Genomic DNA, 9,656 nt, shown 5'->3' with positions numbered 1-9,656 from the left:
TGCATATACATAAACATATATGTGTACAAGTAAATACATATACATATATATACATCTACATATACATATACATACATACATACATACATATATAATATATATAAGCTTTTGCAATAATAAATAATGACTATGATGTAATAGCTATCGTTTAATTGAATAATTTAATAATAAAGTTATGGATATTTATATAGGAATGTATGAAATAAAAACTATTATGTCTTTTTGAGATTTTGAAGGAAATAAAAAATTAAATAAAGAATATTTTGTTGATACACGTAATCTTTTATTAAGTGTTTTCCTCGAGTTTAAATGGAAGCTTGATAAACATTATATAGCTATGATCAATCATTTTTTTCTCTAGAATAATGAATTTTGAAAACATAGGTAATCAATTAATTTCCTTTGTGATCTTGGTATTATTATGACATAGAGAAGTGTTTAGTCAATTGTGAGTTAGGAAATGTAACGTAAACTTGTTGATCAACTGAGAACTTTAGTTAGTAAACTTTGTGACATAGGGTTTGAGGATCAAAAAATGAGTTATGCATGAATAATTGAGTAAAAGTACAAACCTGTGTCACCCTTTTGTAAAGGAAAAGGCTAACAAAAGTATAATTGTTTACCTTCAATGAGATAATATTGGTATTATTATTATGATTTTGAAAATGAACTAATGTGTAGAAATGGATGAAGTTTAGGATTATAATTTTTAATAAATATTTTGAACAATAATTGATATATTTTCCTAATTTTTATAGATAAATTTTTAGCTGCTGAAAAATGATAAAAATTAGGGTCTAGTTCCCACCACAAAACTATACATGGAAATAAAATTATTTCCCTTTGATCTCAAACTATGCAATAGATAACATATATAACTAGAACAATAAAAAATAAAAATCAACTTTAGACCTATATTTTCTCTTTCATAATGATTCAAATTTTAACTCACCTAAAATCTATAGGTTTCATCTCTGACCATGCTTTTCAAAACAAATCTATTCTAACCAGGAAAAAAATTATACATTCAAGAAGAGGACTCTGTCCTCTAGAATGTCATATAATTTTTTTTAAAAATTGATATGATTTAATATTTTTTTCTTTCTCAAAATTGACATCTTTTTTAATGTTAAAATACATGCTTGTAGGATTTTTTAATTACAATATAATATATCTAACTAAAACACTATAAAATCTATATGATAATATTCTTGACTTTGAGATCTATAAAATGATGTTTATATGTTATTTAAAATATATCATAAAAAATAGTAAGAGTTATTGAATTGTCACTTTTCTAAAATAATTTTATTTCTTTAATAATTGGATGCAAACTAGTATAAAACATTTGTTTAATAGAAATTATTAATTGGAAAAGTGTGAGACCATATATAAATTAACTAGAATGAATTTATCTAGATCATATGTTTGAAAAAAAATTAATTTTAGATAGAAATACTCAAATTCAATCATTTTGATAAGTCAGCATGAAAGGTGACACAACTTTGGACTTTTACCAAATCAACATAAGTATTTTTCATTGTACTTCACAAACACTCAATTTATTTGTCAATGAAATTAGTTTAACCTCGTTGTTGGACCTTTTAAAAATAAAATTTGTTAGGGTTCTTTTATGTGTGTGTTTCTCCATGAAGTATGGGAATGACATTTTGTATTTAAATAAATTGAATGTATAAATAACTGATTACTTAGAGTTTGAATGTCATTCATAAACTTCTTAATACAATTATAATAATGGAAAGAGATTTTTATTTTAGAGGAAAAAATTCAATCTTATCAATGGTTGGTATAATAAAACACCTCTTATAATTCAACGATCTTCTAAAAGTATCCTTCAATACCACCAATCTCATACTTCACAAATACCTCTTAGAGTTAAATCTCAAGAAAAAAAAATGATTAAAAAGGCATCCCAAAGCATACATTTATATGGTAGGTTGACTAGAACATGAAGGTTTAGGTTTTCTAGAAGTTTAATAGCTTTAATATTTAAGTTGTATAATAGGTTAATAGTTTGAAGGTTTTTTTTTTTTATGGGTTTAACAGTTTGAAGATTTAAGTTTTTTTATAAGTTTAATAGTTTGTTTACATTTTAGTACACATTATATATTTATAAGATGTCATTTTACAACCAATTTCAATCTAAATTATTATATTAAGTTACACAATTAAATAAATTAACTCTACAAACAAATTCCAAATAAACATTAATTTGTGTGTGTGTGTGTGTGTGTGTGTGTGTGTGTGTGTGTGTGGATTGTTAATAAATAAATCAAATAAATACAAAAAATTAAATAAACATATAAAGTGGGGACTCTACTTCAAATTCAAATAAGCCCTCCATTACCATCAATCTGTACTTTGCAAACCTCTTAATGTGAAAATAAGGGATAGAAAGGGCATTGCAACATTTAAATTATTAGAGGTACTCAAGTTGAGTAGGACTCGAATGAGTAGTAGGCACCATGTACGTACCACTTGGTGACTACACATACTTGATTGAGTATCACTCACTTGATTTATCAGGTTAGGTTAAAATGTGACACCTAGTTATGCATTTACCCCTCATTTGGAAATGATAAATGTTTGAAACTCCTTTTTGAAATCACATTAAAAATATTGATTTCAAACTATTGGTGAGTAATAAAACTTTCAAATATCATTTGCATAATGCATTAAGTGAATGTTGTAGCCAAGGTTAAATTATTAACATAAGTAATAATAATGACCCAATAGAATATTATAATTTATTACAAGATTTAGTGTGCTTATGAACCCTTTTTAAAATTTTATGAATAGTCCTTTTCTATTAATAATGAACATCAACTCTAAGGTAAATAATTTAGAAAAATATTCAGACACCCTCCAATTATAGTTGATTGCCTTCATCATCATCATGTGTTCATCCTATTGAGTAATGCCTCCAAGGATTCAAAGGTAAGTTTATTTGTTTCACCTCATGTTAGTTTTTTTTGAAATATTATCGCATCTTAATCATTTTCCTATTTACTTTAAATAATAGAATTTGTTAATTTTCTATTTGTTATCCATCATTGTGTTTATGAATCTATCTCTCTATCTAGATACTCTATTGGTGGAAACACCATAATAGGGACTTGGTGAAATTCTCTAAATAGGACCAATACTTTTTATTTTTCATTTATGTAGAAGTTTTAGAAGAGGAAATAGTTGAATCTCATATGTTTCTTCGAACTACATTTTTTGAGTTTTATCTTTGTAGTTATTCTTCTTTAAATTTAATTATTATCTTTGCTATGTAATTGTGCTCTCTATTTCATTTTATTATACTATCTTTAATTTATATCTATTTAGTTTTTCCTTGAACTATCTTATTCTATATTTTGTACCCTATTTGTGAAGCACATACTACAATTCACGTAGTCTTCGACACACCAACATTAAAGAGTGAGCTCACAAAAAAAGAGAAGTTAGTCCTTATAGGTGTTCTCCTATTTAGAATAGTTAAATACTTTTATATATAAGTATGGTCTAGTTATTTCACTTTTCTTGTTTTACAATATATTCATTTTATTATTAAAGACAATTCTATTAATTAGTCTTAAACTGCTAGTAGAAAGTACATGACATTCTAAAAATTCTTCTTTGATGTTTCAATAATCTAAAGTCTAGAAAACTCCTTATTTGAACTTGTATCAATTTGAAGGTATCATGTTTCAAAGTTCAAACATTATATTAAAAATAAATTCAATTTTTTCTTTGAACCTTTAAATGATCAATTTGAATCTTGATGTTCATGTCTAATCAATTCTTGATCTAGGAAAAAATTACAATAATTCACTCAAATAGGTTTAACTTGAAATTAATGGCCTCGACTAGTCATGCATCTTAGGAGTGAGAAGATAATTTTTTTTTTAATTAAGTGGGTACCAAAAGCAATTTTTGATATATTTAGGCATATTCCAAGGTAGGATAAAAAGAGAGAAAAAATATTAGCAGGGAGAAATAGGGGTATACACATGTTTTAAAGTTCTAGAATAGTAAGTTGTATGAATAAAAGAGGTGAATAAAGGTTCTATAAAAATAGATCCATCAAATTGTGGCTTGACATTGTAAATCTTTTATGCAGTGTTGATTGACTTTGCAATGATTTAAGCCCATATTTGTAGCATTGTCATTTTTTACAATGTCATTTTTTATTATAAATGAATTAGAAAGTAGAATGATTTTTCGTTTTGTGTTGTGATTTTTTTTTGTGCACTATGTGAGTGTTGGATGGAGTAGCTTTGCATAATATAAATGGGAAAATTTGTTACTCATTCAAAATATCAATAATATTTGATTGCTTTCGATAGAGTGTGTTATGTGGAGTCTAATTAGACTCAGAGGTTAATTTTTTCTCCAGTTTATTTGGCATGGTTTCCCCCCAGATTTTACTATGAGGGTTTGGGGGGAATCCCCTCATGCTCAAGGGGTCAAGAAGCAATGCCCCTTGCCGGGTCCTGGGATAGCACCCAAGGTAGGGTTAAGGGGCATCACTCCTTGTAGGGTCAAGAGGTCAATGGGGAGGGGTCGAGGGGAAGTGTCCTTGAAGCCAAAAATGAATTTACAATTGTAAAAGACATCAGAATTTATATTTTTCTATTGGTCAACTTATTCTAGCAATCATTTTGTAAGCGATAAAAAGCTTGTATAAAATGACACAATGTTAGGAATTTTATAATGTATTACTAACTTCTTGTGGTGGTATTGTGTTGCAAGGGACTGCAGATTATAGTCAAGTTGTAATCACTGGATAATAAGAATATTGGACTCCCTAGAGGGTGGACATAGCCCATGGATTGGGTAAACCATGTTAATTCTTTTTTTTTTGAGTTCTCTTCTATTTTCATTATGCTTTTCTAGTATTTATCATATTTGTATGTAATTGTTATTACTGTCTTTTTAACCCTTACAAATTGTGCACATAAGAGATGACATGTTAAAAAGAAGAGAGTAAAGTAGGTCTATTTAGTCTATATGGAGCAAACATGTTATTTGAGTTTCAAATTTTAATTACTATGCATGTATGAAAATATGACCCTAATGAATAGTCTATATGCAATAAGAAATAGGGAAAATATATCGTCATGAGATTCACATTATAACTCTAATAAAAAATAATTTTTTTAATCTAACTTGGTGGGATATTTTAATACAATTAGCTTTTGACAAATCTTACACTATAATGAAATATAATGGTCATCATTCCTTTAGTCTAATTTAGGTACAATTGATCAAGTATTCAACCTTTTGACATTGCATTTTTGTTTATTGTATACAAATACTGTTATTAGTATTTTATTACATCCTTACTGAAATAAATTCTTAAATCTCATTCTATGGCATGATGACTATGTATTGCTATAATGGATCAATACCACAAAACTTATTACTCTCACATGATATACAATTAATATAAAAAATTAAACATTTAAAATAAAAAATTACTAACTTGTATCTATTTGAAGTACTTTAGTGCATATTTCTATAATTTATTGATTCTTTCATAGTTAAAAGATTTGAATTTATAAATAATTGATTGTTTTGTATTTAAAAATTCAATAAAATTCTTAATACAAGTATAATAATGGAAAGAGCTTTTTATTTTAAACTAACAAATGTCAATCTTATCAAAGGTTGGTCTAAATACAACACTACCTGTAATTCGACAATCTTCTAAAACCATCTTTCCATACCGCGAATCTCATACTCCATAGATGCCCTCTTAGAGTTAAATGTCAACATAATAAAAAGATTAACAGAATCATCTCAAAGCCTGACAGCAGTCACGATACTTACAGAAAATGGGACTCTTCACAAATATTTTTCGTACGTTTCGAAACTAACGGCAACAACAATGAACTCTCTAAATAATAACTCGTGATACAATTTATATCTAGAATTCATAAAGTAATCTTCCAAATCGATCCATACGATCACTTCGGAATGTCATCTCGATTATTAGGCCTCCATTATCTTCAGAGTTGGGCTTAATACAACAAAACCCTTCTGCTACATTTGATGCTATTCCCATGAATAAAGGCTTTCCCCAGCCAAAATTCGCCTCATATACAGGTAAATGAGCCCAAGTGTTGATAACCATGTTAGGATATGATATTACAGGTCTCGTACTTTCGATCCTTAAATTAGGATTTAATTCCGAATAATCTAACTGAGAGCGAATGTATTGGTCATCCATCTTGCTTACCCCCTCTTGTATTTTGTCAGAAATGTATGAAATCGGCTGGGTCACTATTCTTTCTGAAATATCAAAAGGAGATATATGAAATATAGCATTACCAAAATATCCACGAGGTAACATGGGACGCATTCGGTCGCGTCCACATACAGGAATGTATAATTGGGTTTCTTGTTGTTTAAGTAGATTTCCAGAAATGCAAGCGCATTTCCAGATGTGGGCTGACAGTGCTATGAATGTTGTAACAGCCTTCTCACAGCTTGAATTCTCCCTAGCCTTTTCCTTTAGGCAGTTTAATTGTTCTTTGTAAGCCTAAACCGTTTGAATGAAATTGGAAAATCTCCATCTTCTCCCTCTCTGTGGAGAAGTGTTGGAAAAGGTTGACACTCTAAATGAGGAAAGAAAGACTTAGGAGGATTTCGTGCTTGGAGCAAAGTATGGTCAAAATATGGAAGCATCAGCACATCTAACCCACGAGCCATTTCACACCATGAATTTACAAAATGTAAGGACTTCCCATCTGCAATTATATGATTGATTGTCACTCCTATGGAAACCCCTCCACATCTGAACCTAGTCACCTGCAATTAAAACACGTATTCATGATGAGGGTCCATTTGGTAACGGGAATACAAGTGGAGTAGGCATAGGTAAATTTTTAAAATTTTGAATTCTTTGTTTGGATGCACCAAATCGGAATTGGAATATGAATTAAATAGGAATACGCATTCTAATTTTGGTCCAAAAATGAGGCTTTCGAATTCCACCCAAATAAGTTGAATTGGAATACATATTCCTATTCCAATTTTATTTATTTCAGAAAATATAAATTTTTGAATCCACGAATTCCCCATCAAATTCTAGTTGAACCAAACAGAGAATAGGAATATGTACCCTCAATTTCTATTCTAGCTATTCCTATTCCCGCAGCCAAAAGGGCCCACCATCAAGTGCATTAGATACTGGGCCAAAAATTTATTTCAATGAATGATTTTATATCCTTCAGAATAGATCTGCTCAATTAGAAAATACAGGAACTAAAACAAGGTTAGTCGACTCTTAGATCAAATGCCACCTTTAAGCCTTGTTAAACCCATAACAATTCATAGTTTCAATAGGATTTTGGACAATATTGTGTATGTAGTTTTAGCATCCATATTTCCGATCATGAAAGAGAGCGAGAGATATAAGCATGTGAATTAAAAATGATGGATCACCAAGTTGTGATGTGAAATGTGAATGCTAAAGATACATTAATCAATATTATCGAATCCAAAAACTCGTAATCTATATATAATTAGACTATAGAAATCTTAAATTTCTAATAAGGGTCCGTTTGGTTTCCAGAAGATGATAGGAATTGGCTTTTTCAAAATCTAGATTTGAATTTTTTTTTCGTTTGTTTCAAAATTGGCAAAATGAAATTAGCATATTGGATTTTCAATTTTGCCTCAAAACCAAGTTTTCCAACTTCCTATTAGCAAGTAGGAATGAAAAATCAAAATCCTGTTATGTTTTTTAAGGAGTGTAAAAACAATATATTGGACTGCTTTTTGAAATTTGCCTACAACTCCAAGCTTACGCATAGAAATGTGTCTTCACACACATATTCCAAGTGAAACAAACGATTCAAGTAAAATCCCAAAAATTGGAATGAAGATTTGCAAAACATTGATTTGACTAAACCAAAATTTGTAAAAATCCAAAATTTTTAAATTAAACATATATAAAATGAGAGTGGGTACCTGAACAAGCAACACTGGGAGTGATGTCATGCTCTGTGTGGGGTCGATGGTGGGTGCTAAACATGGCAGCTGTGAAATGGAAGAGAAATCTCCCATCTCCTCAATAGCCGAGTTTGTGACTGCTTCCACAAACAATACACCTTCGCTGTTGCAGTTGATAACGAACTCTCTGCTGCTGTCATTCATGAGTCTGCCAGCCAATGGATAGAAATACACTAAAACCTTGGCAAGGGCCTCTCACAATCTTTGGCAGACGCAGACATCAGAATCTTCAATTGACCCATACATGTATGCGGTGCGTGCGTAGAATTTTCGAGCAAACAGATCAACATTTGACAACCAGATCTCCTCACTCGGAGTATCTCCTGCAAGCCGAACAAGCACTGAATTTGTTATGGTTACATCCATTTCTTTTGTATCTTCTGATTTCGAAAGAGGAATGATTTCGCAGTGATGCAAAACGATAGGTTTCACTATTTATTTATACCAAAAAAGTTTCCAATTATTTTAATACACTTATGCTTGTTTAACTCTTTCTTTCTTGACTGTTAGTTGCTCTTATGACTGGCAGTTAAAAGGTAGGACATTTAATGTAAAGTAACATTTACTTAGTTCATTTTTCTAACTATTGCAAAATCTAATTATTGCAGTCACTGATTATTAATCTCTTATCATAAACGATTATTAAACTACTAAAAACAAATTCCCAGCTAATATTGAAAAATAACACAACTGCAACTTCACTTTTAAAATACGGAAAAAAATGAACAATACAATGAACACAATATTTTCGGACAAATTGTTCCTGGAAAAGCCCCTAAGGGAAAACCAGTTCTACAGATGAGGAATTATATTAAACTTCAGCAAATCAAGAGATACAAAATTCCTTGCCTCTCACTGGCAGAACTCCAACAACCTCCTAATTTCTCCCGCTGATATTCCCCACTGCTATCCCCACGCTAACACTGCGCCCTTGCTAACACTACAAGACAATTTGCTATCACTGCAAAATGCTTCTCCAAAACTTGTCTCTCCAAATGACCCAATGACCCCTTTTTATACTACCCTATTAGAAAAACCAACGACCGAGATTAAATCAAACCAACGGCTGAGATTAAGACAACTCGACAGCCAATAATAGAATTGGTTGCAAGGTGTCCAAAAGGGAATCACTAAAATTAGTAAATAATTATCCTTGCAACAACCATTTACTAATTCTTAGCAAGTGGACAAACAACTGTCCAAACTACCCATAACTAATGCTGCTATACATAGATAAGGACGAACAACTGTCCAAGCTACCCATAAATACTACTGCTATTTTCGGGTCAGAAATAACAGCTGTCTAACTAACAATAATTAACACTCCCTCTTAGCGAGGAAGCTGTTCTGCAGAACACCTAACTTATCTCTGAAGAAGATAAATTTTGCCTTCCCCAATGCCTTAGTCATAATGTCTGCTACCTACTCCTCTGTAGGTATGTACTGTAGCTGAACAACTCCCCTTTGTACACAATCTCTAATGAAGTGATATCTGATATCTATATGTTTAGACTTATCATGAAACATTGGATTCTCAGACAACTTGATGCAACTCTGATTGTCACAATGTATCACAGTAGTCTCAACCTTCTGACAAAACAAGGCTACTAAGAACTTCCGAAGCCATA

At 30.5% G+C, this 9,656-nt stretch overlaps 1 pseudogene across 1 annotated transcript; it reads right to left on the bottom strand.

Annotated features, from left to right (window-relative positions):
• Positions 1 to 5,902: 5,902 nt before the first annotated feature.
• LOC149547614 (shikimate O-hydroxycinnamoyltransferase-like) lies at positions 5,903 to 8,431 on the bottom strand (annotated as a pseudogene). Its single transcript, XR_016354411.1, has 2 exons — positions 7,987 to 8,431; positions 5,903 to 6,822 (listed from the first exon to the last, which is right to left on the bottom strand). The product of XR_016354411.1 is annotated as a shikimate O-hydroxycinnamoyltransferase-like (transcript).
• Between the last annotated feature and the right edge of the window lie 1,225 nt (positions 8,432 to 9,656).

This window comes from Cupressus sempervirens, chromosome 7 (genome assembly GCF_028749045.1).
Source record: "Cupressus sempervirens isolate cs-2001-9-10 chromosome 7, ASM2874904v1, whole genome shotgun sequence".
Lineage (NCBI taxonomy): Eukaryota > Viridiplantae > Streptophyta > Pinopsida > Cupressales > Cupressaceae > Cupressus > Cupressus sempervirens.
This window is presented reverse-complemented; position numbering and strand designations above follow the sequence as displayed.